The sequence below is a fragment of the Aulonocara stuartgranti genome (genome assembly GCF_965226115.1).
Source record: "Aulonocara stuartgranti genome assembly, chromosome: 18".
Lineage (NCBI taxonomy): Eukaryota > Metazoa > Chordata > Actinopteri > Cichliformes > Cichlidae > Aulonocara > Aulonocara stuartgranti.
Window position 1 is genome coordinate 21,861,113 of NC_138954.1, and position 25,773 is coordinate 21,886,885.

General features: G+C 42.9%; 1 protein-coding gene and 1 long non-coding RNA gene across 5 annotated transcripts in view; one reads left to right on the plus strand and one right to left on the minus strand.

Annotated features, from left to right (window-relative positions):
* LOC309694140 (neurocan core protein-like) overlaps positions 1-25,239 on the minus strand; it is a 110,997-nt gene extending 85,758 nt beyond the window's left edge. For 3 of the 4 annotated variants that reach the window (XM_082513945.1, XM_082513941.1, XM_082513942.1), the window contains exons 1-3: positions 25,157-25,239; positions 24,858-24,979; positions 24,693-24,749 (exon numbers count right to left, since the gene is read on the minus strand). The gene's annotated coding sequence lies outside the window, so the exon portion shown is untranslated. Of the gene's footprint in view, positions 1-24,692; positions 24,791-24,857; positions 24,980-25,156 lie in introns of those variants that run through there. The other variant, XM_082513943.1, reaches the window with a different exon arrangement.
* On the plus strand, positions 1,725-22,160 carry LOC309694141. Its single transcript, XR_014272808.1, has 4 exons — positions 1,725-1,948; positions 4,713-4,804; positions 12,434-13,342; positions 21,878-22,160. It is a non-coding gene; the product is annotated as an uncharacterized lncRNA (long non-coding RNA).
* Positions 25,240-25,773: the final 534 nt, after the last annotated feature.

The window sequence follows — 25,773 nt, forward strand, 5'->3', positions numbered from 1 at the left end:
GGAGGCCATCTATTTATAAATGATGCAGAGTAGAATAGGATTCATACAGTAAAGTCCGACCTGTGCTGCAGCCTGACAGCAGAGCTGCACCTCCATGATACTAACAGATTGCCCATGCGCAATAATCAGATAGGCCTGTGTAACTGCTATCTGATGCAAGCTTCGTTTGAAAACCTGGACTGTAGCTCCCTGCTCTTTTATTGGTTTACACACACACACACACACACACACACACACACACACACACACACACACACGTGCATCCCTATATCCATGTCTTCAGAGGACATTACAATGACTTGCATTAACTTTTTAACTAGCCTCACCTACTACATGCGTAACCCTGACCTTCACTTTAACCTTAAGATACGGGTTCACCTTATTTGCGTCATGGGGACTTGATTTTTGTCCCTACATAAGAACGACAAGTCTTTATGATTTGGGTCCCCACAACACAAGCAATGCATGTCTCTCTCTCTCTCTCTCTCTCTCTCTCTCTCTCTCACACACACACACACACACACACACAAACGCACACACACACACACGCACACACTGATTCCAGCAGCTTTTTAAATATCCTTTCAAACTTTGGGTTATATTACAAGTTGCTATCCGGGTCTTGTCTCTGCCATTGGCTTCTTCTTTCAAAGGGCGTGATTCTTATCGTTCTCGCTATCTCATCTCCACAGCCCGGGTATCACTCACATCATAATATATCGCACTCGATAAGCCTGAATACTATCAGGATTTAGCTCGGCGTGAACCCTTTTTCTTTCTGCAGCCAGTACAAAAAACCCTGAATTCCTCTGCTCGGTGCCTCAACAGCGAGCTTCTATAGTCTTGAAATAAAACAAGAGATTGTATTGTAACATTTTCTTAACTCTGTGGAGTCTCGTTTAAATCCTCTAACATGTTACTGTTGGTGTGCGCACTGACCGAACTGTGTCATAATAACGTAATAAAAATGTTTGCACTCACCATCAGGTCACATGATACAGTAACGAGACTGTACGACGACTAATTGGGTTTATTTCCCAACTGCTGCCATACAATAAAATGTATAATCACGTGTGTGGTGTGCTATTTAATGCGCACAGCAGAGGAAGCCTAACTGGACACACAACTAGCATTTGGATTAACACCTTGCATCTTACCGAGTCACTTTCCCTGACACCAAATCAGTTGTGTTTTTGCGAGTTATCTTTTGTTCCTGACTGATTATATGAATTAACAGCTCAAATCAAGCTTTAAACCTTCCAGAATAGTCGTAAGGAGTAAATGAATTTAGGAAGTTTGTGCTCCCATTACGCTCCCCGAACCGAATTATAAAGCTCAAAAAAAAGGGGAGGGAAGCAGTCCTCTCCTTATTTTTTCTCCACACATTAAATTATGAATACGGGGAAGTTTTAAACATCTATAATTGAGTTCTCAAAAATACAGCCTGTGAAAGGTCAGGATTGACCCATGCAGCTCCATCTGCATCTTGCTCTTAGAAATAATTGATGCGTTCGTCTCTCTATTTTACGCCCATGGATAATGAGTATAATTGGAGGAATCAGCTCCTGATTGACACGCACCTGCATTCATTTCTAATTTGGCTTTAATAATTTCGGATTCGCGCCCTCTCTCCCTCTCTCTCTCCCTCTCTCGCTCTTTCTCTCTGAGGCGGAGTTTATCCCCTCTGCACACCGTGGGCTCTCCGCACTTGTCAGTCGCAGCCTGCACGTGTGAGGGAGAGGACATCGTGTCGGTCCTTTGCAAAATCCACAAAGAGACAGGGAGAGAAGGAGGGTGGACACTCTGTAGTCTCGAGTATCCGAGCTTTTGCGCTATTTCCTCTCGGATGCGATTAAACCTAGACGCACAGGTGAATTAAAACCCCAGGGTGGAATTTGAAATATTTGGAGGATATGGACTGGTGGAGTGGAGTTAGCCTGGTGTGCAAGTAAGTAGGATGCTGGCTTTGTGACTGGTGTAACTGATTATAACTTGAGGTGCCGTGTGTGTTTGCGTTTTTAACTTGCTTCTGTGTGCCTTCATCCATCGCAATGATTCTGACGCTGTCAGCGTGTTTGCAGAAATATAAACTGAAGCTGTGACACTACAATAGAAAACCGTTTGTTAAGGTTTACGTTAAAGGGCCCATGCGTGTGACAGTGTGCACAACAAAGGTGCTCAAACTCATTAAAAAAATACATTGCTTGGTAAATGGGAGTGGATGAAGAAATAAGCTGTGTGCATATCACTGCTGCATGGGCTTAAGATACTGTGCGAAACAAAACGCTGGTTGAGTATCTAACCAACTTGTGGTGATACTTGACTGTGGGCATAGTTAAGGTTAAAGATCTATCAGGCCTACAGCCTGCTAAGCTGTCAGTCACCGTGTGTGTGTAGAAGTGAGCGTTTGTGTTAAAGTCGTGTTTTAACCGTGTTTCTCCTCTAAATCCTAATAAATAAATTCATGAATATTTCTGATATGTTGAGCATCTTCCTTTCTCTCTCTCTCTCACTCAGAGTGTGAGTGTGTGTGAGGATCTCTCAGTCCAATGAGACCACAAGCAGGCTCTCTCTCTCTCTCTCTCTCTCTCTCTCTCTCTCTCTCTCTCTCTCTCTCTCTCTCTCTCTCTCACTCAGAGTGTGAGTGTGTGTGAGGATCTCTCAGTCCAATGAGACCACAAGCAGGCTCTCTCTCTCTCTCTCTCTCTCTCTCTCTCTCTCTGCCCCCCCTCTCTCTCTTTCTGCCCTCTGTTTTCTCCCGTGTGTCGGAGAGGCGGCCCCTTTAAGAGACGACGGGTTAGTTTGTGTCTTTGGTTATCTAGCTGTATGAGTTTTAATTTCATAAAGCTAGAGAACCGAAAGTACGAACTGATGCCGAGCACTTCGGAGCCGCGGGGTCCTCTCGCTCGGCATGGAGGAGGAGGAGGAGGAGGAGGAAACGATGCCGGGGCGGGCAACAGCAGGAGGAAGCGGGAGGGACGGATGCTGAGGGAGGCTGACCGCCGCGGCTGCCGCCGCTGAGTAGGAGTGGTGGAAGGGGCGGGTGGAAAACAGCACCTGCGTGATTGTAGCTGTGGCAGTCCACCTCTTGTGCAGAGCTGCTGGCTCTCTGGAGCTTGCGAGGGCGTGAATGTTGCTTCTGTATTTTTTTTAGGGGGGGGGGGGGGGGGGGCTCGTGGCGTGGGTATCGCGGTGATGCAGGGGCCTGTTGGGCATCAATATATCAGCGTTTCGTTCAACTTTGAGGCACGAGGGAGACACGCATGTGGATAAATCGTTCTCCAAATCCACACCGCATGCTAGTGTGTAGTTGTCACAACTGTGTGGGTGTTAAAACAGTAATATCTTGAGGGGTGAGACAGAAATAGTTAAAGGCTTCACATGATTGGCCAATCCAGAGCTCACGTGACGGTGTTGGCAGCACCAGCAGCATCAGATCGCTTTCTGAGATCTCACATGTTAGTTATGGCAATGTGTTGTAGGCCCAGAAGTTGCTGTAGCCTGCATTTCAAGGCATAATTACACAGTGTGAATTTATCCTGCAGAGCTGCATCCTGCAGACTCTCTGACTCCTCTAATACTCCAAGTGTATTTCCTGTATGAGCAGTGTAGCCTAAGTGATGTCCCATGGCTGTAATTAACTTGACATTAGGAGTGTGATGTATAATTGGATGTACATGCACACCACTCGGTGTGCAAGATGAAGCCCAGCTAGTGGAGTACTTGGGAGAAAGTGCAGGACTGAACTGCTGTGTGCTACCTGCTATCGGTGTTTTTCCATCACATAACTGTGGGTTGTTTGGTTCTTTGCTACCCAACCAGAACCTGCAGGTGCAACACATCAACATCCCGCCGCATCAGTCATTCAGAGACTGGGCTGTACCCGGCCCTCTTCAGTGTATTTTGAACAGGCTTTCGACTCAAATCCAAGTTAGATGAGGCAGATATGTTTGAATCTGTGTTTCGCAGGGTGGATTATTTTTGTGTTCGCCTGTTAGATAAGAACTAAATAGGACATCGGCTCAGAGTTTGATCTATTCTTAGAGCAGAATCAGCAAGCCTCAGAGATGACCGAATATCCCTGAAGTCCCTGCATGCTCTATTTAGACCATGACTGACAATATTTGATGTGCGCCGTTAGACAAGACAGCTCAAATGGTATGTGTGTGTGTGTGTGTGTCCATGTTTGTGCATCTGGGTTGTTGACATTTGCCTGGTTGAGGAAGTATACACGATTTGACCTCCATGTTCTCCATTTATGCCCAAAAAAGGGATTAATATGTCATATGAGTCTTTCTGTGATGTTCTTTAAAAATTTCTAACCTACTCTCCTGTTATTTTATGCGCTATTTTTTATGTCTCATTCTGCATTTCCGTAGCTTAGCAACTGTGATGCAGTGCTGATAAAACATCATGCATAGCTTTGCTTTGTGGTATAGTTCCTTCACTAGAAATACTTTGTGTAACTTGTCCATGACATCTTACATTTATAGTTTACAGTATGCGCAGCACAAAATAGATTTAACCTTGCAACGAGGCAAAATAATGTAAAGTGCACAGAGGAAAAATACAAGGAAGTAAACAAGTTTTAGAGATTGATCTTAGCTGTATGGTTAACAAACACAATGCATTCCTTTCTTCTCCTGCCTCGTGTTTTCATCCACTGCCTCTAAATCACTGCTAACTGATTTTCCTTTCTTTTATCTTTGAAGAAAAATGCCGGGAATTTCAGCCCCTTATTTATCACCTCACAATGAAGTCAAGCTGCCACCAGACAAGATGAGGAGCAGCAATCAGCCTGCAGGTGAATACACAAAATAGGAAGACGTGCATGATGAACGCCGACGTTGTTTGCTTCCATATCGGTAACAACCCACGACAGGGTTGCGAAGCGCAGAAGCAAGCGTGCATCTTTTTGTCTTATGCAGCTTGGGTAGCTTTAAGAGTGAATCCAAGAGGTCAAACCAGAAGATGCTGGAGGCTTTCAGAAAGTTTTGCATCTAGATTCATCAGCCAGCGATGGAGCTTTGCTGGTGGTTGATTGTTGTCCATATTTTGTTGAGCTGTGTGACCATAGTGGGCTGTGTGTGGGTGTGAAAAAGCCAGAAAGAGACACAGACTAAGCCTGAATTTTGAAATACTTAAAAATATATATATTATTTTTATTATTTAGTATCAAATGTGATTTTTTAAGTGTGTTGCTGTAATTCTCATAAACCCTTTCAAAGCAAAAGGGGCATTAGGAGACACATTTACTGCCATTTTTATTTTGTGTAAATGTCAGTTTTATACCTTTCACATATATGCAGGAATATGCATACAGGTTGTAACAGCCGTAGACTGTGGCCTGCAGCTATGAGAGAGTGCAAATGGCCCGATCTAAGCGAGTGAAGTAGGACCTCCATGTTGAATTCCATCATTTCTTTTCTTCCTTTGAAGTATTAACATTTTTTACGTCGTATATCACCCCCTCCTCCCCCCTTTCCCCTCCATCATTCTCACACTTAGACACACACGCATGCACGCACTCACAACTCTCTTTTCATTCTCATACATTCAGCGTTTTATCCCTTTAAACACTATGATCCTATTTGTCAGGTGGAGTGTGTGGTAGGTGCAGGGGAGGTTGCCGTGTAATCTTTGCTGCGGTTCTTTATCCCGTTAGGAGAGCGGAGGCGTAGGGCTCACCCAAGGTTTGGACCTGCTCATGTGGAAAGAGTGTTTGGGTGGCTCTGTCCTTTTTGCCCCTAATGCCTTGATGAGCCACCCTCCCCTTCATCCAAAAATCTCTGATTGCTGGGAGCAAAGCATCGATCAGCATAAAGCTATAGCATATGCATAATTCGGTTTTAGCAGCAGCATTAAGTGAAAACTGTAGAGTGACTCATAAGGTTAAAGATTATTGAAAAAATAGATCATTTTAAGGCTGCTGAGAAACATAACCAAAAAAAAAAAAATGATATAATTGCAGTTATTGGAGCAAGATGGAAACAGAAACATTCCTGGCTTTAAGGCCGTCAGAGCGTTCCCTCCAATTCCCTCTTAAATAGTCGAGAATAAGGAATTAAACGGTAAGTACATATTGTTAGCAAGGTCAAATCTTCGTGGTTCCACAACCTTGAAGCTCAATGGAAAGCTCAGTTATTCAAATTTAGGATGGAGTTCTTTGAATCGCCCAGATTTTCCCAAGCTTTACATTAGCATATGCAAGGAGCGGCCTGTGCTGCTGTTTTCTAAAGTGGATGTAAATTATAACCTCAGTATTATACAGGCTGATAGGAGATAAATCTCTGCAGTAATGCATTGCAGTGAATGGTGAATGGGGGTGGGGGGTGGTATTGTACAGGGTCTGAAGTGTGTGTGTGTGTGTGTGTGTGTGTGTGTGTGTGTGTGTGTGTGTGTGTGTGTGTGTGTGTGTGTGTGTGTGTGTGTGTGTGTGTAGTACTGTACAATAGCCCGTGGCAGATGGAACACAGACAAGCACTTGCTAATAGTCATGCTAAACTCTCTTTTCACTGGCTTTAGTTTCTACAGATTTTTCCATAATTTCTGAGACAAATTAGAAATTTTAAGTCGGATGCAAAAACTAAAAAGAAAAAGAAAAGAAAAAAAGAAAGAAAGGGAAAAAATATGCGTTTCAATGTTGGTGAAAGAATTTTGAAAGTGTGCGCACATCGTTTTAAAACAAATATTAACACAGGGAGATTACTAAGTCGAAATTTGCACTTGTGCGGTCCAAAAGGCTGAGAGGCTTCAGGCCTCGCGAGCAGAGTGGAGATCTCTTTGGAATCCCTATGCAAACTAGGGCTTGAATAATGAGATGTATTTATGAAGGGCTGGGAAGGGGGTCCTGCTTTTGAAAGCCAGTAGGCTGGAGCCTGAATGGGATAGAAGGAGGAGAAGGGTTGGTGTGTGTGTGTGTGTGTGTGTGTGTGTGTGTGTGTGTGTGTGTGTGTGTGTGTGAGAGAGTTGGGGGGGATCTTGAACAAGGGGGAACCAGGGTGTGTGTGTGTGTGTGTGTGAAGGGGGGTACAAGGGGCCCCCAGCAGCCCAGGCCTCGGCCAGGCAGCTGTGAAAAGGGGTCCCGTCTTTTTCCCACGCCCAGCAAGACGCGAAACACTGCCGCAGCTCGCTAGGGTCAAGTCCCATCGCTAATATATACACACATACATGCACACGCATGCACACACACATACAGCAGAGAGCTTGTTAATTTGCAAAAGTTGTGCAAATTAACAAGCTGTCTGGGAAGCTCTGCGACACGGGGACACCTGCTATTCTCCCAGAATGCTTTGCACTCCCATCAAGGGGCCACTGGGCCTTGATGAGAGAACAATTAGGTCATAACTTCAACTTGAACTTAAAATTCTGCTGAGCATTGAAGGGAGCCTGGATTTCTTTCCCTTCATACTCACATTGTGATCTTGTTTGAGCGTTGTTTGTTTTCGAGTAGTTTAATTCTAATATTTTTAAAAAGCTTTTTTTATTTTATTTACTATGATGGAAAGCTCTGATAGAGCTCTTGTGCAGCTTCTGATATGTCCACTCACACAGGCTCCAGAGACAAACTTGATCTGAGACCTTAACTGTCAACTTGGCATTGTCTGCACACACACGCACAAAGAGAGAGATGCTTCAGAGAAACAAAAGGAAAAAAAGCACAAATGGGGAAAAGTTTACAGAGAGATGAAGCAGCTTTTGAGGATCATTTTAGAGCTTAACCTCAATGCGACGTTTTGTCCCTCAGTAAATACAAAATGTTATCTGATGAATAACAGATAAATAATTATAATCAGAAAAAGGAATGAAAATAATTCCCTTTAATTCAGGTGATCATCTGGTGCCTCTTTACCCCACATTTTGTGTTGCATGTGTCAGTTAGTTTGATCATGAGTTCATGTAAACCTCTCTGAAATGCCGTCCGTGGCAGCGGCTGCTCTTTTTACCTCCTTCCCGATGAAGCTAGGGTCCCACCCATGGCTTCTTTCTATCTCTCTCTCCAGATACTGGCACACCAATCAAAATGGTGCAGCACTCACTTCCCTCCCCGTTCGTCTCCGTCGCTGCTTCTGAGCAGTGTCACACTAATTCGGTTCCCCCTGCTTGCACGGGCTCCTCACTTTAATTCCACGCCACGAAAAAACATGCCCACCATCCCCGCAAATAAATTACCATGCATCCTCTCTCCCTCTCTCTCCTTCGCCCCTTTTTTCCTTTTTCACCCCAACTGTCCCTCCCTCCTCTATCTCGTCCTCCCCTCCTCATTATCATGTTCCCTCCTATTCAGATGAGTTTCAAATAGAGAGGGGGACCCTTCTAATTAGCTCTGTAAAGATGCTTTGTCGTGGTCAGTGTGGCCACCAGTGTGTGCATTGAGAGAGGATGTGTGACAGCTAGTGTAAGCATTGAGAAAGTGTGTATGGGCCCTTAATGAGGTTTGTTAGCTGAGTGTGTATCCTGCTGTTTGAATACATCCTCAGCAGCCTTTGAAGGAAGGGAAGAGATGAAGACAGCGAAGGAGGAGAGAGAGAGAGAGGAGTCTGTCAGCCTGGCAGGTTGCAGGATGCAAATGATGCATTTGTGCCCGGCGTGGTTTCCATTTGAACAGCAAATGAGATGAGAATAATGTTGTATGTGTGTGCTGCACATGAAAACTGCAGGAAATATGCTGGGTCATCATGCTCATCAGATGTTCGGAGGATTTCCTGTGCTTTCAAATTTTGCGATGAAAATAAAAACCCTTTGGGGATTTTTAACAAATATATATTTATATAAGACACTAAAGCGAGCAGAGAATCCAAAAGCAAGCAAATGTTTGCTGAAAATTAATCTACCAGTTCAGCATGATCGTAGCTCCAAGAAAGTCGTCTGTAAACAGTTACTGGATGAATGTGAGGCAGGTGCAGTGAGGGACTGATTCAGGTCATCGTTTGCGTCAAAGGGCAAGAAAAAGCCTGCAAGCTAGTTCCATAAAGAGGAGAGGGCATTATTGTTGCAGAGTATTAGTCTTTTTGTGGTGAAGTCAGAAAGAAACAACGACGGAAGGCTCAGTCAACGTAATGATTCAATTAACTGGCGATCAACTAAAAAATTGTGGAAATAAAAAATATATATATACACATAGACATACATATATATATGCAGAGTGAAGGTAGTGGCTGTGGTGGCAGAGTGGAGGAGATTAGAAATGGCTGGAAACAGACGAGAGCTGAAGGTGGAGGGTAGACGGCAGAGAGAGGAAAAAATAGGTTAGGAAATGAGGGATTGTATGGAGCCAAAGAGCCGACCTGCTGGGCCTGCCTGCTGCCTCAGAGATTGTAAACTGTCACTCAGGATGCAGACAGACAAGCAAGACAGACATCATTTGCCCATTTTACCCTCGAATACTGAAACTGTCATCCAAGCAGCCCCCCTGCCCCTTCCTTTCTGTTTTTTTTGTCATCCCTCCCTCCATTTGCAGTCACTTTTGTTTCTGTACATACAGCTAAATGAACTGCCCGGTCTTTTTTCCCCCCTCTGTCACAGTTCCTCCGATACTTCCCTTTCCTTGGGTCGCTTTCTCTGTTGATGAAATGAGTCAGCTCCCAGTATACTCTCCCCTCTCATTGTTGGATGGTTCGTTGCCTCTCCATAGGAGGTAGAGAGTGTTTGGGCTTTTTCCCCTGTTTTACCAGTTTAGCAGTGTAATCCTTTACACTGGCACAATGAGCTCTCACTCCAGCCATGGGATCCTATTAGGCTCCCAGAGAGACACAGGATCACCATAAACATTTTCCAACTACTCCTCCACCCCCAGCCCCACTACCTCGTCACCACCTATACAGCCTGCTGGCCTTAAACACTGTCAAACTGATAGTTTCCTTTATACATTTTAAGCAGAAGTCGCCCCTTTGTTTTGCAGGAGATTTTTACCTGTCTGGGAAAAGGAAGGTAGAATAAAAGCTTTTACACCTACATTACCAACGGATTGTTAACGCTGTCAGCTTCACTCCCAAAACAGTGCTCCCTTACAACCATGCAGAGTGTATAACAAGCAACTCAGAACGAGCAAATGCTTGTTATACAGTCTTTGGATGACCACTAAAGATGTTTCAAAAATGCTGAAGTCGTTGGAGATGATGTGATTCCTGCTCTCTGCTGCAAATATGAAGCCATTAAAGTGCAGATAAATTCCCATGTCCTTCATTTCATGCACATACTGTACATCAAATTCATCTCTGAGTTTCACTGGAACAAACAAAAGCAGGCAAACAATTTGGTCCTTCAGATCCAATGAAAAAAAAAAAAGGGGGGGGGAGTTGGATGTAGTTAAAATGCACCTGCATCAAAAATGCTCCTGCTTTTATTACCAGTTGGTAAAATTTGTATGAAGAGTCTGACAGGGACACGGTGGAAGAAATGTGGAAATAAGGTCACCAGGCAAAAACAGACGAGGGGCGTTGCAGTTATATGTTAAATGTAAAGTGAAGTGTACATTTTATTCAGTAATGTGTTTTATTTTAAAAAAAATGAATGCACAAACTGTTTGCTGGGTTAGTATGTATCACCAGAGCATGCCACTGAAAACCTGAATAATGAGGCACCTCTATGGCTTTGGTTGAACACGTATACCAAAAGACTGCAGAGGTCTGGCTTCAGTTCCACCCTGAATGCTTTCCTGTTTGTCAACCCTCTTGCTCTCTCTCCTACTTTCCTGTTTATTCTCTACTTTATTGTCCAATAGATGTTAAAAAAAGGAAAGAAAATAAAAACATGAATAAGAGAAGCCCATAATACGAAACCATTAAAGAACTTTTGCGTTAGTTTATATGGATCCACCAAGCATATAATATAATATAATATAATATAATATAATATAATATAATATAATATAATATAATATAATATAATATAATAGTCTGCAAATCCCCAAAATACAGCTTGCTATCCTGGCTTGGTACTGGCTATGTGTGGTTTGTTCAGTATGGCTCCATCTATTTCTTGAAAATGTCCCAAGCATATTTTTGACAGGAACCCAAAAAAATTGCATTATTTATATTTAAATAATATACTAGACAAACCCCATAACCACATATGTGTGATCAAAGACAGATCTGCTTCTTTCCAGGCTCTTCTTCACAGCAATTAACTAACAAGAAGAACATATGTTCTACATATTAACCGCTCCGAAGCAGAGGCTGAATCACGCTATTATTTCTCCTCATTAATTCTCCTACAAATGAAATACAGAACCAGGCATCCTTAGTAAATTGCACACTGCAAAATATCAGTTAGCACAAATATTTCTAATGTGGCGTCTTTAATTCATGCTTTGAAAGTCGTTTCATGGGATTCGGAATAAACCATCTGTTAGTAGTCTTTGCTTTTCCCACATCATATTTTGCACCACTGTAAATGCACGAATAGCTTCTTCACGGTGCTCGCTCATAAAATTGACAACATGCGAGCGGGACGGAAAATAGATGGAACGTCTGATGCTGACGTTGGTGACGTCTCGCTGTTTTGTTCCTCAAGTCCAAAGCCATGGGTCGCAGGGCCTCCCCTCTGCTTCTCTACCTCCCTCCTCATACACAAATATCCCTCAATCTCCTGTTTGTCTCTCTCCTCCTGCACCCCCTCACCCTTCCTTCTCCTCCCATCTTGATAATGCAGCTCTTTTCTTTGTCACTGGGTGGAGGGCTGCCCTGAACCAACATTGTGCCCTATGCTGGCTGTAGTGGGGGCCCCTATTGTGTGTGAAGGAATGGCGAGTTAACACCCATGTCTGAACTCTCTCAATGGCTGCATTGTGTCTGAATCTTCCTCCGGCTCGCTGGGCTACTCCCGTTGCTCCTTCCATTATATGATGAAAACACGCACATTACTGTAAACTTAAATTCCCTAGCAAACTATCCCATGACTGGCTATAACTGTGTTAATCGTTTTCCAGGAGAACACACCGAGCTGAGTCTCTCAGCTGATAGAAACTAGGGCCAGTGTGTGCAGGTTACTCGGGGAGGCTCCTTCAAGTCTTATTTTTTAAAGAAAAGAACAAAGAAGCACAAAGGATTATAGCGTATTAGCATGATAACAGGTTTCAGAATACTTTTATAATATTTCTACATGCATATTGGTACTGTTGTTAATAATTCCTCACGGTTAAGGTTAAATGTAAATGATTTTAACGTGAAAAATTCATATTTGTGCATAACATTTTAGAAAAACGAACAGAAATTGATGCTTCTGTCTTTCATACAGCATGTTGAGAATTTTTATTCGTTTCTGTACAGCAGTGGGAGCCTTGGGGCGGGTTACAAAAGAGCAAGTTGGCGTTTTCTTCCCACGTATTTTTAATCAAAGTGTTAGTGTTTGCATTTGCATTTGCATTGAGCAGAGGGATGCTGAATGCCAAAGGTGAGATTTTGAAAAACACTCTCTATTTTCCCTTTTTCAGATGGAAACAAGGGTGGGTGGTTGGAAGGCTGGATAAAGGCTGCTGGATGACTGAACTCAGAGACCCGGCGCAGCTCATCATCATTGCCATGGGCTCTTGTCTTCTTCCTCTCCTCCTGTGGCTTGTACCTCCATCCAGGGGTCCAGTAGAGCCAGTGAAGCCCAGGCGGGGAGCTAGTGAGTGGGCCGGGAAGGATGGAGAAGGTCCCCAAAGGCTCAGATCACCTCTGGAGCTACCGGCATGCAGGAGAAATCAATATGAAACAGAAAACCTTCACAGCTCTGAGTGGGGTTTCCTGTGTTTTAAGTGTGTGGCCTACGGGCCTGCAGACCTCCAAAAGACAGGTCCTGTGTGGTTCTCTCAGCTGCAGCCCTGGCTCCTTGGACTGGACCTCAGTCCCAATCTCCACTGGCTGTGTGTGTGGTTCTGCTGAAGGGGATTTCTCCCCAAATAATACCCAATGCCCAGAACGTTGAAAGACTGCCAAGAGGGATGCTCCTTTCTCTTGCCTTTTTTTTCCATCATAAGATTGACGTATCCCCCCAACCTCCTGCCTCGGGCTGATAAAAAAAATAAATAAATAAAAAAAAAAACACAGTTCGGGAGCTCTACTTTTGACTCATTCTCCATCCTCGACTCGCCCGTTGTTTATTCCCCCAACTAGTTTTTACATTTGACAAAGAGACAGATCTTTATTTTCTCTACCACTCGCTTGGCTTGCTGTTACTATGGTGAGCTGTAGACACGTGTCTGTTCAAACAAGAAATACTGGCACACGAAGTATGAGCTTTTTTTTTTCTCCATGATGTCTATTATTCAATTTCAGACTGTTTAAAAAAAACTGACTGAACAGCAAAGAGGGCTGGAGATCATAGAGCAGAGAGACCTTGTAGTGGAGATGGTAAAATGGCAAGTATCTCTCTTTAGCACTTCACATTTTCCACTCTATGAACTACTCTGAATGTGCTGTCATTACATCACACATTGCCTAAAATAGCCTGTGACAGGGAGAGATGGTAACTCGGCATCCTTTGAGGCCGATTTAGGATTACAGCTGTGAAAAAAAAGAGGTGTTTCTTTAATTATAAGATGCCACTCGTGCTTTCAATCTGTACTCTCGCTGTATAATTCTTATCTACATCACAGAGCCGTGTGTGTGTGTGTGTGTGTGTGTAAATGGACTGTATATGTTTGGCCTTGAGTGTTTGAGCTGCGAGCAGCAGCAGCAGTGTGCACCCACATCTCCCAAACTGCTGTCGTCGTCACAGTAATGCGGCGTGGTTGTTTCCATCCAGATGGGCACAGCTTCAGACAAAATGGCTGCCAGTCTTTCCCTCTGCCAAAAAATGGCGAGTGCATCCCCGTTGTCTGCCATCTGTGCGTCAGTTAGCTGTTGTCGTCGAATGCAAATCAAGGCTAATTGCATTTGCATAACCTCCGAACATCACGTCGTCGGCATGAGCTGGTAATTGATCCTACGAAGGCACACGTTGGCGACAAGCGAGCAGGAGCGAAGTGATGTTTTAAAGCGTACTCCATGCCGTTTCTTTTTGGGTTTTGGGGGGGGGGGGGGGTTCTTTCAAGGTGCGAGTATTCGCACCCAGAAATGTGTTTGATAGGTGTTCGGTCCATGCTAGATCAACTGTCTAGACATACTGTGCCATATGGTGCGCTTGCTTGCATGTGATTCCCTCGCATGCAAATGTGACACTGTACAAAAGATTAAGCTGGGGCTTTGTTTAATCAGATCGCGCTCTGTCACGCATGCACACTCGCAGTTGGGGTTTTTTTTTTTTTTACACACAGACATACATAATGCACAGATGAAAGCATTAAGCAAACAGAGAGGCTCAGACATGCACACAGACTCTAATTAAGTAGGGATCCATAGGCCCAACAAACTCCAGACACACAGACCATAATAGTCTCATTTTCATGCACATGGGTGTCTGGTTACCATGGCACTGAGCAAATCATGGGGTGACTGATTTTGCTAGAAAAGAGCTGCAGATGAAAAATATAAATAGGCCGCAGCACAAAAATTGCCGCCTGAAGACTGGCGGATTGTAGCTTTGAAGTATCGCATGAAAAACGGGAGACGCCTCAGCTGCACCTATTTGAGACTTTGGAAATGCACCTTTTTCTAAAATCGGGGGGGGGATACAGAATGCGTTTGATCCCGTAACCATGCATAATAGCATTCTGCACAGCTCCTCACAGCCGCTTTGTGTAAATGAACATGTCACGTTTTCTGTATTACAGTTACGGCACTGCGTCATTGTGTAGTCGCATCTGATCGAGCAGGTCTTGTTTTTCGGTGTTGGGGGGTAGTGGTGGTGGGGCCGTTAATTCAAGCAACAATGCGGCGCTCGCATTTGCATTTGCCCATCAAGGCAGCTGCTGCTGCGCCAGTACAGTTAGGTCTACTGTGGGCAGCAAAATGGCGGTCACGCAAATCATAGGGTCTGTCTGCTGGTCGTGGGAGCTGAGGAGAGAAGAGGGAGGAGGCGTGGGGGTGGGTTGGGGTTGGTTGGGGTGGGGGAGATTTTGGGGTGTCTGGTTTGGGAGAGGGTTGTGGGGTCTAGACTGTAGGATGGGATTGGCGGGGTGTGCACAGGAGGGGAAGATGGAGTTGGGGCGGGGGTGTAAGTGGAGAGGTTATTATTTGATGAGGGGGGCGTCTGGTTTTAGGAGAAACCATTAATGAGACACTGGAGGGTGGTGGTGGGGGGAGTTTAGTTTGTCTGCATTTGTGCAGATTTGTCTGCATTTCGGCCATTTGCATAGAACGGCGAGGGTGCCCATATGCTGCGCGGCGAGGCAAATTCAGTCACAGTCTTTTGAAGGTCTCCCTCGCATGATCACACGAGAGAAGAGAGTGTTGCGCCCGTCCGTGTTTGGCGGTCACATTATTTGTGGGAGAGCAGCAGACGCGCGCTCAGAGCCCGTTTCTCACAAAAAACACGTAAACACCCCTACTACACAGGAGCCTCGTGTTCGTTGCATCACCGTTTCTGTCCAGCCAATGTGGAGCTGCTTTCAGCCAATGACAAACGGCAAAGAGTCAGGAAGAGGAAAGAAAGGCGAGGCGAGTCATGAGTTTACCCTTGATGTGCTGGAGAAGAGGGAACAAGCAAAACAGAGGGATGCAGAGGATAGTGGGAAGGGGAATGGCGACACGAGACCAGCGCTTTGCAAGATAGCGGACCGAGTTTTATGGTGAAAGAATACAGACGTTTATTAGAAATATACATGATCGCCGTGCTGTGCTGAATCAAAGGGTTTTTTGTGTGTGTGCCAGTCAGACTGATCAATTTGAGAGGGAAGAAGGGAAAAGGAAAGCTCGCCACCCCCCCATAGTATGCACTGAGCTGTGAAGACAGTGCATGAGGCCCACAAATGTCAGACAGTCAGACACAGATACAATACTGATCTCCATAATTACCTGTATGAATACAGCCGTGTTTAAAGTGTGATTGTCCTCCGTGCAGGAGGTCTGAGCTCGGAGCGTGGGAATCTAGCGAGCAGATATGCAGAACAGTCGGCTGCCGGCGAGACAGCCTCGGCAGCATGAATGCTGTCGTAGCAGGTGAAAGAGGACCCTAGAGTTCATGGGTCAAGGCCAGTGAAGGGGTTGTCTGGTTCATGACTCTGTGTGTGTGTGTGTGTGTAGGGCCTCTCTGGTTGTTGTCTGGGTCTTGCAAGATGCAAATGAAGTTTTGAGACTGTTTGATAAGCACTGCCGTCTATTATTAGCTCAGTGTGGTTGTTCAGAGAGGACTGGGCGTAGACTTGGACAAGCGCTCCTTCATCATCTTGTAGTCACAGCAGAGTAGCAGACAGGCAGATAGACAGGCCGCCTAAAGTCAGACCTCCCCTGCTGAAAGTGTGATTGTGTTGTCTGGAAGCCTTTTCTCTCCACATCTCTGCTCTCTGGGACATTTCTTCTCTGAGTGACATGTTGGTCTCAGGCTCTCCAGTGTGGTGCCTGTCTTTGTTTCTTGCTGACTGACTGCAGCTTTGTACCAAGACTCCACATTTCCATGATGGAGGAAATCCAGAGTCCTCTGGTTCAGACCGTTTATTCACATGCCAGGAATTTCTTTCTTCATTATTGTCCAAAACTATGAAAAAAAAATGTTGTGAAATGTTTTCTGATTTAAAAGAACATCTACAATGTCCATGTTAAAAATTAGTATTAATCCAGATCTGATTAGTCCCCTAAAAAACTGTATTTACTGTTGTTAGATTAACACTTGCCAAAAACCAGTGACCAGCTGATGATGAAAACTGCAACTATATACAGATCATTAAGTACACCTGTTCAGCTGCTCAAATAATCAACAATAATCAAATCAGCCAATCATATGGCAGCAACTTGGTCCATTTAGGAATTTCGATGTAGTCAAGACAAGCTGTAGAAGTTTAAACCGAACATCAGAATGGGGGAGATGCTTGTTGGTGCCAGACAGCCTGCTCTGAGTATTTCAGAAACTGTTGATCTACTGGGATTTTCCCACACAGCCATCTCTAGGGTTTACAGAGAATGGTCTGACAAAGAGAAATATCAAGTGAGCTGCAGTTCTCTGGGTGAAATGCCTTGTTTATGCCAGATGTCATACTGCTCTGAGCTGATAGGAAGGCAAGAGTAAGTTAGTAACTTTTTACAACCTTGCATATCTTGTCTGATGAGTCTCTCTATTTTTGCCATGACATTCGGATGGTAGAGTCAGAATTTGGTGTAAACCACAAGCATGGATCATGTGATAGTCTAGGGGATATTTCCATGGCACACCCTTTAACCTGACTGTTTCCAGCAGGATAACGCATCATGTCACAAAACTAAATCATCTCAATCTGGTTTCTTGAACATAATGAGTTCACTGCACTCAGATGGCCTCCACAGTCAACAGATCTCAATCTAATAGTTTGATGCTATTATGTAAATATAGATCAACATATCTCAGGAATATTTCCAGCACCTTGTTGAATCTATGCCACCCAGAGTGATGGCAGTTCTGAAGGAAAAAGACAACCCTCTACTAGCAAGGTGCACCTAACAAAGTGGCCGGTGAAGGTAGATGTGAATTTATAAAAATGAACATCTTCATTAAGAACTAATTGTGCTAAACCCTCTCAGCCTGGTCCTGTGCAAGCTCATAGGAGCACATATCTTGGCGTGATGCGTTCGTTGTGCGACTAAAGGTGCGTTACTTACGGTATCCCTTTAAGAGAGACAGCATTACCTCATCAGGAGATGTGTAAAGGAAGGAAGTGAGTGAATGGGTGTAGGAGCGCAATGCTAACTCTCTCCATTCCTTTATGTTTGGGGATCCAGGCTTCATTAGCTCTACAGAAAGGGACAGCTCCCTCCCAGTCCCCTCAATAGACCCATAGACCTGTCTCTGGCAGAGGCTCTGGCTCAGTGGGGAGTGTGTGTGTGTGTGTGTGTTTGCATGTGCTTTTCTGATCCATTGACACACCACTCATAGTTTCTCACTCATGCCCAAAGGAAGCCTGGCAGGGACACTTTTAGACTCTCTCGCTCTCTCTTTGTCCCTCACTCTTGTTCTCCCTCACATTATTGTCTGCTTCACAAATTTTTTTTTTTACTCCTCTCACAGAACTGGACATTCAGTGAAGAGCCATATGCTGTACAGGATACAGACTGTTTTATTTGTCACATTTTCACTTGAATCAGTTAGTGTTAATCTTTTTTTTAATACTTATATACATATTTCTGATTTTGCATGAAGCTTCTACCTTAAAAAAGGGGCGAGAAAAAGTTTTACATATTAATGTCTGCATTAATCAGTCCTTTATCTTCTTTCATTTTTATGCTAAAATCATTCATTACTTTTATTGACAGTATTGGGATTCTGTTTGAAAGTATTCTTCCATGTACTTGCATGTTCTGTGGAGGGGGTCTGACCATAACAGTGGTCTCTGTCTGGTTAAGGCTTAGGCTTAAACACCCTCAACCATGTGACATATATTTTCCCCATGTTTCTTCTCCCTTATTTTCCTCTATATTAACAGCAGCCACAAAAATCTACCTTAAAAAAACGATATCTCTGTATCCGACTAGATTTAATTCTAATTAGAGTAGCTTACCTTGTCACACTGCTTTATACTATTAGCTGGGTCAAGCACACTGACGAATGTGATGCAGTTTGTAAAAAAGCATGAATAAAAATCTAGAAACACAGAAATGCAGTGATTTCCCTCTACAGTTAGCATTGCACGTCTTTTTTTCCCCCATCCGGCAATGTGTGCAGGCAGCTATTCGGGGTCCTCGCCTAGTGAGAGCCAGGAGACATGTATGTATGTGTGTGTGTATGTGTGTATATATATATATATATATATATATATATGCAACGTGCTGGATGGTGGTGGGATGTCAGACATGATTAGCATGAGCAGCTGCCATCGCTTCTTCATTTCATTGTTGCGGTGCTGCATTAATGAGCCAACTGCACATTAGACTGTCTGTGATACACACATATGTACGCTCACTCTCAAAAAGGTGTTATAAAGAAAGAAAACTGAGAGAAAGCACACATTTTAATTTGAAACACTAACCTCTGGGCTCACATCATTCATTGGCTCGGCGAAATGAGGCAACAATGATTAAGGCTTGGCGTTCATGTTCAGCTTACCTGCTGGTGATTAGTTACTCTTTAAATATTAATTTGTGGTGGACTTTAGGGTCATATCTCTAGTGGTTCAAGACGCAAGTGAAAGTAGAGTGAGGGAAACTTTGTTATACCTGGGGAGAAATGCAAGCTTTTACTCAGAAATAGAAGAGAGGGAGGAGGAATGAGAGTACGACACTGTACTTGTCCTGGTTTGTGGTTCCAGAGGGATAGAGACACTTTTGCATTTCCCTGCAAAATGCGATAGGATGAGCCCTTCAAACACACACGCACACACGCAAGTACGCATGCAAACCCACACACCTTGTTCTCTGCTTCTAAGTGAACCAGGACGAGATTTCTGCAGCTTTGTTGTTGAGGCAGCAGGAAACTTATTGCCCTAGATTTAAAGCAAACCTCCTGCATGCATGCAGCAGCTAACCGTTAACGCACTTTTCATGAATTCATCTCAAAACTGTCCTCGTCACAGATTCATGTCCCCCTTTTTTTGCCACCAATTCTTAATTATAAGCAGCATGCCCGACACTCTGAAAACTTCATGTGTGTATATTCGCATCCTCACACGTAACAGACAGCCCCTGACCTCTGACCTCGTCCTGCTGCGATGCTTTCATTCCCATAGGCTGAGGCTACTCGCACACTCACTCACACCGCTGGCTCTATTGGGTTAGCTGTCACTCGGCCACCCATTCAGGGCTCAGTCACGGCCACTTAGAGCGCAGCAGACTCGGGGATTCAGACGAGCTGTGATCCAATGACATGTATTTATAATGAGGGGGCTGCAGGGACGTCTTTGTTGGACGGACACAATGTCAGCATTAGGGTGTGTGTGTGTGTGTCGGGGAAGGTGGGGTTGAATATAGAAAGCAGGGAACTAGAGGGAGAGAGTCCACTTTACACCTACCCATACATACACCCTCCTCATCCAAATGCAGGCTTTTTCTCTATTTATGCCTCTCTTACTTTATCCACTCTGACACACACACACAAACACACACATTCACTCCGTCTCTATGGAAGAAGATTTAACTCTTTTCCATGAGAACATCCTTTAAAGGGTGACCTTGTTCTTGGGAAAATAGGAAGAATTTGGGGAAAAGTGTGTCCTGCACATAGGAGAGGTTGGAGAAGTTGAATGTCAGAGCTGGCATTTAGTGTTTTTGACCAAGTTAAGCCTCAGATGTTCTCAAAGGCAAGCTCTCGTGACGCCAGAGCTGAACATTTTGTCAAACGCGATAAATCAGCGTTACATGCTTTTGCTGATATGAGGTTTGCACGCTTGCTACTCGAAGACGCTCTTCTTTTGAAGTTTTCACAGCGGTGTCGACTGAATTCTCCGATTGATTAAAATAAACTTTGATAAACATAAGACACGAGAGTTAAAACTCTTCCCCTCTGCAATCAGCCGCATTCATCGCACATCGTTAGGTGTCTCGCGTATTGACCTAAACAACAGCCTATTCTCAAGGTTTGAGGTCAATTCCCAATTACTTCCTAAATGGACTGGTTTTTCTGATAGAGTCAGTGTGACTTAGCAATATACCATGAACATATGCAATGTAATATTATTTTCTAAGATCTAGAGTTACTTCCTCACAAATACATGAAACCCTTTGTAGTTTTTGTGGATTACAAGACTGTACAAAGGACAGAGGTAGGAGAAACAAAGACAAGCTAGAATATTATGTTAGCATGCCTCTCAGCTGGAAAAAGTCCATCACTTCCTGTGCCTGTCCATCTTTCTATGCCTCATATTTATATTTTTGGATCCAAGCATAAAGTTGCTGAATCATTTTAAGGATTGCAGTAATGCATTAAGCCCCCATCCTTCGTTCCACAATTTTTACCAATTGCTAATTATAAAAAAGATCAGAGTTGCATTTTAATCAAATAAAAGTCAGCCTGATAGCTTTCTCTGGTCGCTCCAGCTCTGATGTCTTTGGCAGGAATGCAGTTATATTCTTCTGTGTGTGTGTCTGTGTGTGTGTGGTTATTGGAGACAGGACTGTAGGCTCCCCTCTGCATACATTATCTGGTTGTTGGGACAGCGTAGGCAGGAGAAGAGCCCTGGAGAGCCCTACAGGCTCAGGAAGGCCCCCTCAATTGCCCAGTGTCTGAAGCCCTGGATCTACCCAGGGACTGCAGTCTAGCTCTGATCGCTTCAGTCATAACTAGCCTCTTCCTCCTCCTCTTCACAGCCCACGCACACCTTGATTTTTCTGCCGCCCCATCTGTACTGAACCAAGACACTAGCATTTCAAATCTATCAAATCTTAAGCGATTTTTGATTTTGCAGAAGGTTTTTGTTGAAAATTTTAACTTTGTGAAGGTGGTGGGTTTCCCATTTGAATTTATGGTAACGATTAAAAGTTTGGACACGTTCAGATTAATTCTCGTTCCTCTGCTTGTTGGTTTTTTTTATGTTCAGACATGACAGTGCAAAACCAAACGCAAGTGTGTGTGTGTGTGTGTGTGTGTGTGTGTGTGTGTGTGTGTGTGTGTTTAGCATAATTGCAGAGTTCCCTGTTGACTCTGTGCCCTTTTGACGCTCCAGACGTTGGAGGTCAAAGGTGAAGGAGTGCAGACTAGAACACAGACAGATATTAGTAGTCATGAGGAGGGAGTCTCCCCCTCGTCATACCCCGCCCCTTTTTTTTGTTAATGTAGTCCAAATCTGCTTCAACCCTGCCTGTGAAGAAAAATATGACAATTTCACTCTGTCTTTTTATTCCACACCCAGTTTTTATCTCTAATTTCTCATTTCCTCTGTCTTCATCTCCTCTTGCAGATTGACGGCGCAGGAGAAAAATCTGCTTGCGTTTGGCTCAAAGACCAGGCCTGTTCATCTGTTGTTTTTCTGGTGTATAACAAAACCTCAGAAACAAAGATTTTGTTGTAATATGGGTTAACATTGATATTTTAAAAACACCAAAAAAAAATGTTATTTCATTGTCTCTTAAGATGTACTTTATTGCCAACAAGCATCTGGGGTTGAATAAAGAAATGTATTTAAAGCTTTTAAATATATATTGTTTATTGAGAGCCTTGTGTTTTGTTTGCTGTCCACTGCTGTATTTGATGCTCGTCATTCGGCAAGAGTATAGAGAAAAATTTGAACTAATTTTTTTAATAAAAAGTCAGATTGATCACACCGCACTTTTATTTTTGTGCCAGTTTTACAATAAAGACTTTGTGTCTAATGTATATATATGTGTGTGTATAAACGCGCGGTCAATAAAGTAACATTAATTTGAACCTCCTATTTCCAGCTTTTTTTTTATTACTTAGTTTTCATTCTAAATGCACATTTCCCTAAAATATCTAATAAGTCTAATTTGGGCATGAAGCTGTCACATATTTTTATAAAGACCAAAAAATGATGGTGAAACTGATTTTTTAACATTCAGTTTATTTTCTCACATTTATTTCATTCATTATCGTAAGTCTAGCGCACTTATAGCTATTTACAAAACAATACTACCTCCAGTGTCTTGTTACATAAAGAAATATGCAATAGAGAAAACTCACACAATAACATTTTCACTACAGTTATTCTGACTTTTTGACAAACGTGGAAGTTTTTTTTGTTTGTTTGTTTTTTTATTTGATTTGTCTCAATTTGCTGGTTTAGTGCAGAGGAATAAACAGAAATATTAAATCTTTTTGTTTTTACTTTTTAAAAATTATTTTTGTGTAGGCCCACACATGCTATTTGCCATAAAAGACTGGTCTGTTTGTGCCTTTTTAAATCAAACAGTGAATGTAGAATTTCTTTTCTTCTAGCTCAGCAAAATTAGGCCCACACCAAACTGTGCTCAGACTCAGAGTGCAGTAGGTCAGGAAGATTGGAATATTTGCATTTTAAACAAACTGGCTTTTTGAAGCATTTAAACAAAAAGGGGGGAAAAAGATCAGGTTTTGAAGTTTTTAGCTACATATCTTTGACGTGGTTAAAAAACAAAAATGCTCGCTATACTGTCTACAGCACAGTTTTAATATTACTAACCAGAAAAGCAGGTGTATTTGTAAATCAAACACAAGGAGCTTAATGGTATATTATAATTCAATTTTTTACTTAAATTTTTAGTAAACTTAAAAAAAACTGCGCTGTTTAGAGATGGGGAAAGGACAGTGAAAGAAATGGTTCTTCTGGTGCTTTTATTTCAGGGAAAGAGGCAACGAGAGAGAGAGAGAAAGAGACTGTGGAGCCGCCATCATCTGAATGAATGCAAATTGGCGCTGCCTCCATCCGGCATCATGCCAAGTATCTATAGCAACCACATCCTCTGACAGCCTCCATCCATCCCTCCCTCCTTCACTCTCTCGGCCTAATTAGTCCTCTATCTTCCCTATAGCTCTTTTCTTCTGGTGTTTTTTTCCTCCCACTTTCCCAAAAATCTTTGCACAAAGGAGTGTGGACCGAGCTTCCTGCCCGGTTTAAGAAGCGAACCCCTTTTTTAACCTAATTCAGAAAGATGCACAGGAACACAAACACCCAAAAAATCAACCTTAAATAAAATAGGTCATTTCTTTCTAGAGACCTCAGTGCCTTTAAATCTACTCTGAGATCATCAGGATTATAATAATTGTCCCCCTTTTTTCAATTTGTTGGGTCTGTTCTCAGTATTGCGGGGGGGGGGGTTTCCCTTCTTTCATGTGTTGCTGCGTTCACGGTCAAGTTCAAAGCGGCAGAGCGGCCTCGGGCGGAGCAGCAGCTCCATCTGACCCAGTACACCTGCTATCTTTAGCCCCAAGAGCCGGGCTGCACCGCCACCTGCTGACCGACGTGTATTCCTGCAGCAGAAGGCGCTCAACCATTCATAGGGAAGCAGCGCCCTCGAGTGGTGATTAAATGTCATTACACGATAAACAGGCGTGAGAAGATCCATAAATATTTGGACAGACTAACATTAGTTTGAGTTATTGGATTTGTCACTAATTAGCTAGCTAACTCAGTGTTAAACAAGGACAATAAAACTAAATAGCATCCTAGGGAGATCACTTTTGAAAAACAAGGATATACGTTCCACTATCACTCTATTTTTTATGAATAAAGACTGTGTGGAGGCCAGGCTGTTTGAATCCGCTGCATCAGTGTTACCAAACGGCTAAGCTGGAGTCAGACAATAGTTTTTCTTTATGCACAGGCTGTGGTCAGCTGAGCTGCTGCTCTGAGATTTACTGTTCTTTGTGACTTTACACCACTGAATTCAACAAAATGTAACGAGCCATCTTTCCCCAACACTGTTTATACTATCTTTGTTGGTAAAAAGGCTGAATTCAGTAAATGAATCTGAGTATCATCAACTTCAATTCAAGTTCTTAATATGTCCTCACTCTGACCATGAACACTACAGAAAACAGTCCAACACAGTGCTATACTGTTAATTCACCACACCACAGCAAGCTAGCCTGTTTATCCTGCTCCAAACTGCCAGTATTTTAATAATACATAGTTAATACAGCCCAGTTTGTTTTACAGGACGTTTCACAATAAGAAAAAAAATATATCAAATCATGTGGAGTTCCAATATCTGATTTAAGAATGATAACATTACATGTTTTACATTTCCAGTTTATCAAATGAAACTGAGCAGTCTTACCTTTAAATATAATCTTTCTTCTTCCTCTCCAGTACTGTCTTTCTTACTTCGTTCACTCTGTGAAACAAAGGAGTCATCTCTTTAGCTAGCGTGGTAAACTGCACAGAAACTGTTTTTGTTATCTGATATTTGATGAGCTGTTAGAAATGTTGCATTTGAAATTACCGGAAACTTGAAAATGTTACCCCACTTAAGCTAGCTCTTCTTCTGTACCAACAGCTAGCTAGATGCTGAAGTGCAACAACCACAGCTTGGACAAAAACAGCCCTCCAGATCGTTTGAGGCACCTTTTCTTGACAAAGAAACACGCAGATGTTAGTGCTGAATTTGTATATGTTTTTACTGTAACTATAAGTAAGTCTAACCCTAATGAGATGGCAGTGCAAGTGAAGGTCATCATTAGGCTAAAAACTTAAGTCTATCCGAGAGACAGTAAAAAATGTAGGATCAACCAAATCATTAACCTGGTTTGTGCTGAAAAAAGAAGAAATGCACTCATCAGCTCATCAACACCAAAGTGCCCCAAAGACCAGGGAAGACAACTAAAGTGCATGAAGACAGAATTATTGAATGTTAAGGAAAAACAACAACATCCAATCATGAGACACCTTCGTGAATCATGAATGTAAATACAACAGGTAAAAACCACTGGTTACACTCAAGAATATGAAGGTCAGATTATACTTATAGTTTATCATTATACAAATGATTCAAGTGATTCATTGGTTTCGTAAGAAATTTAAATATGCATGTAGCTTAACAGGTTAGGAGACCAGAATCTATGAATATGTAAATAGTTTAGATTTGAGTCCGTTTTCATCAGGTTTGCACATCACACGTGTTTGAGACCAAAATTAGCTTTTCATAAGCAGGTATAGCTCTTCAATTCACTGTTTAGGTTTTTATAACTCTGCACCGACATCATGCTGACCAGCAAATGTTAAATATCCCCCTAAAAAAAAAAAAAAAAACTCAGTTTGAGGGGGAAAATTCTTTAATATCAATCCAAACAACACTCCAAGCACAAAAATACATCAGTCTGGGTCATTAAACCAAAACTAATGATCACAAATCAATGTGT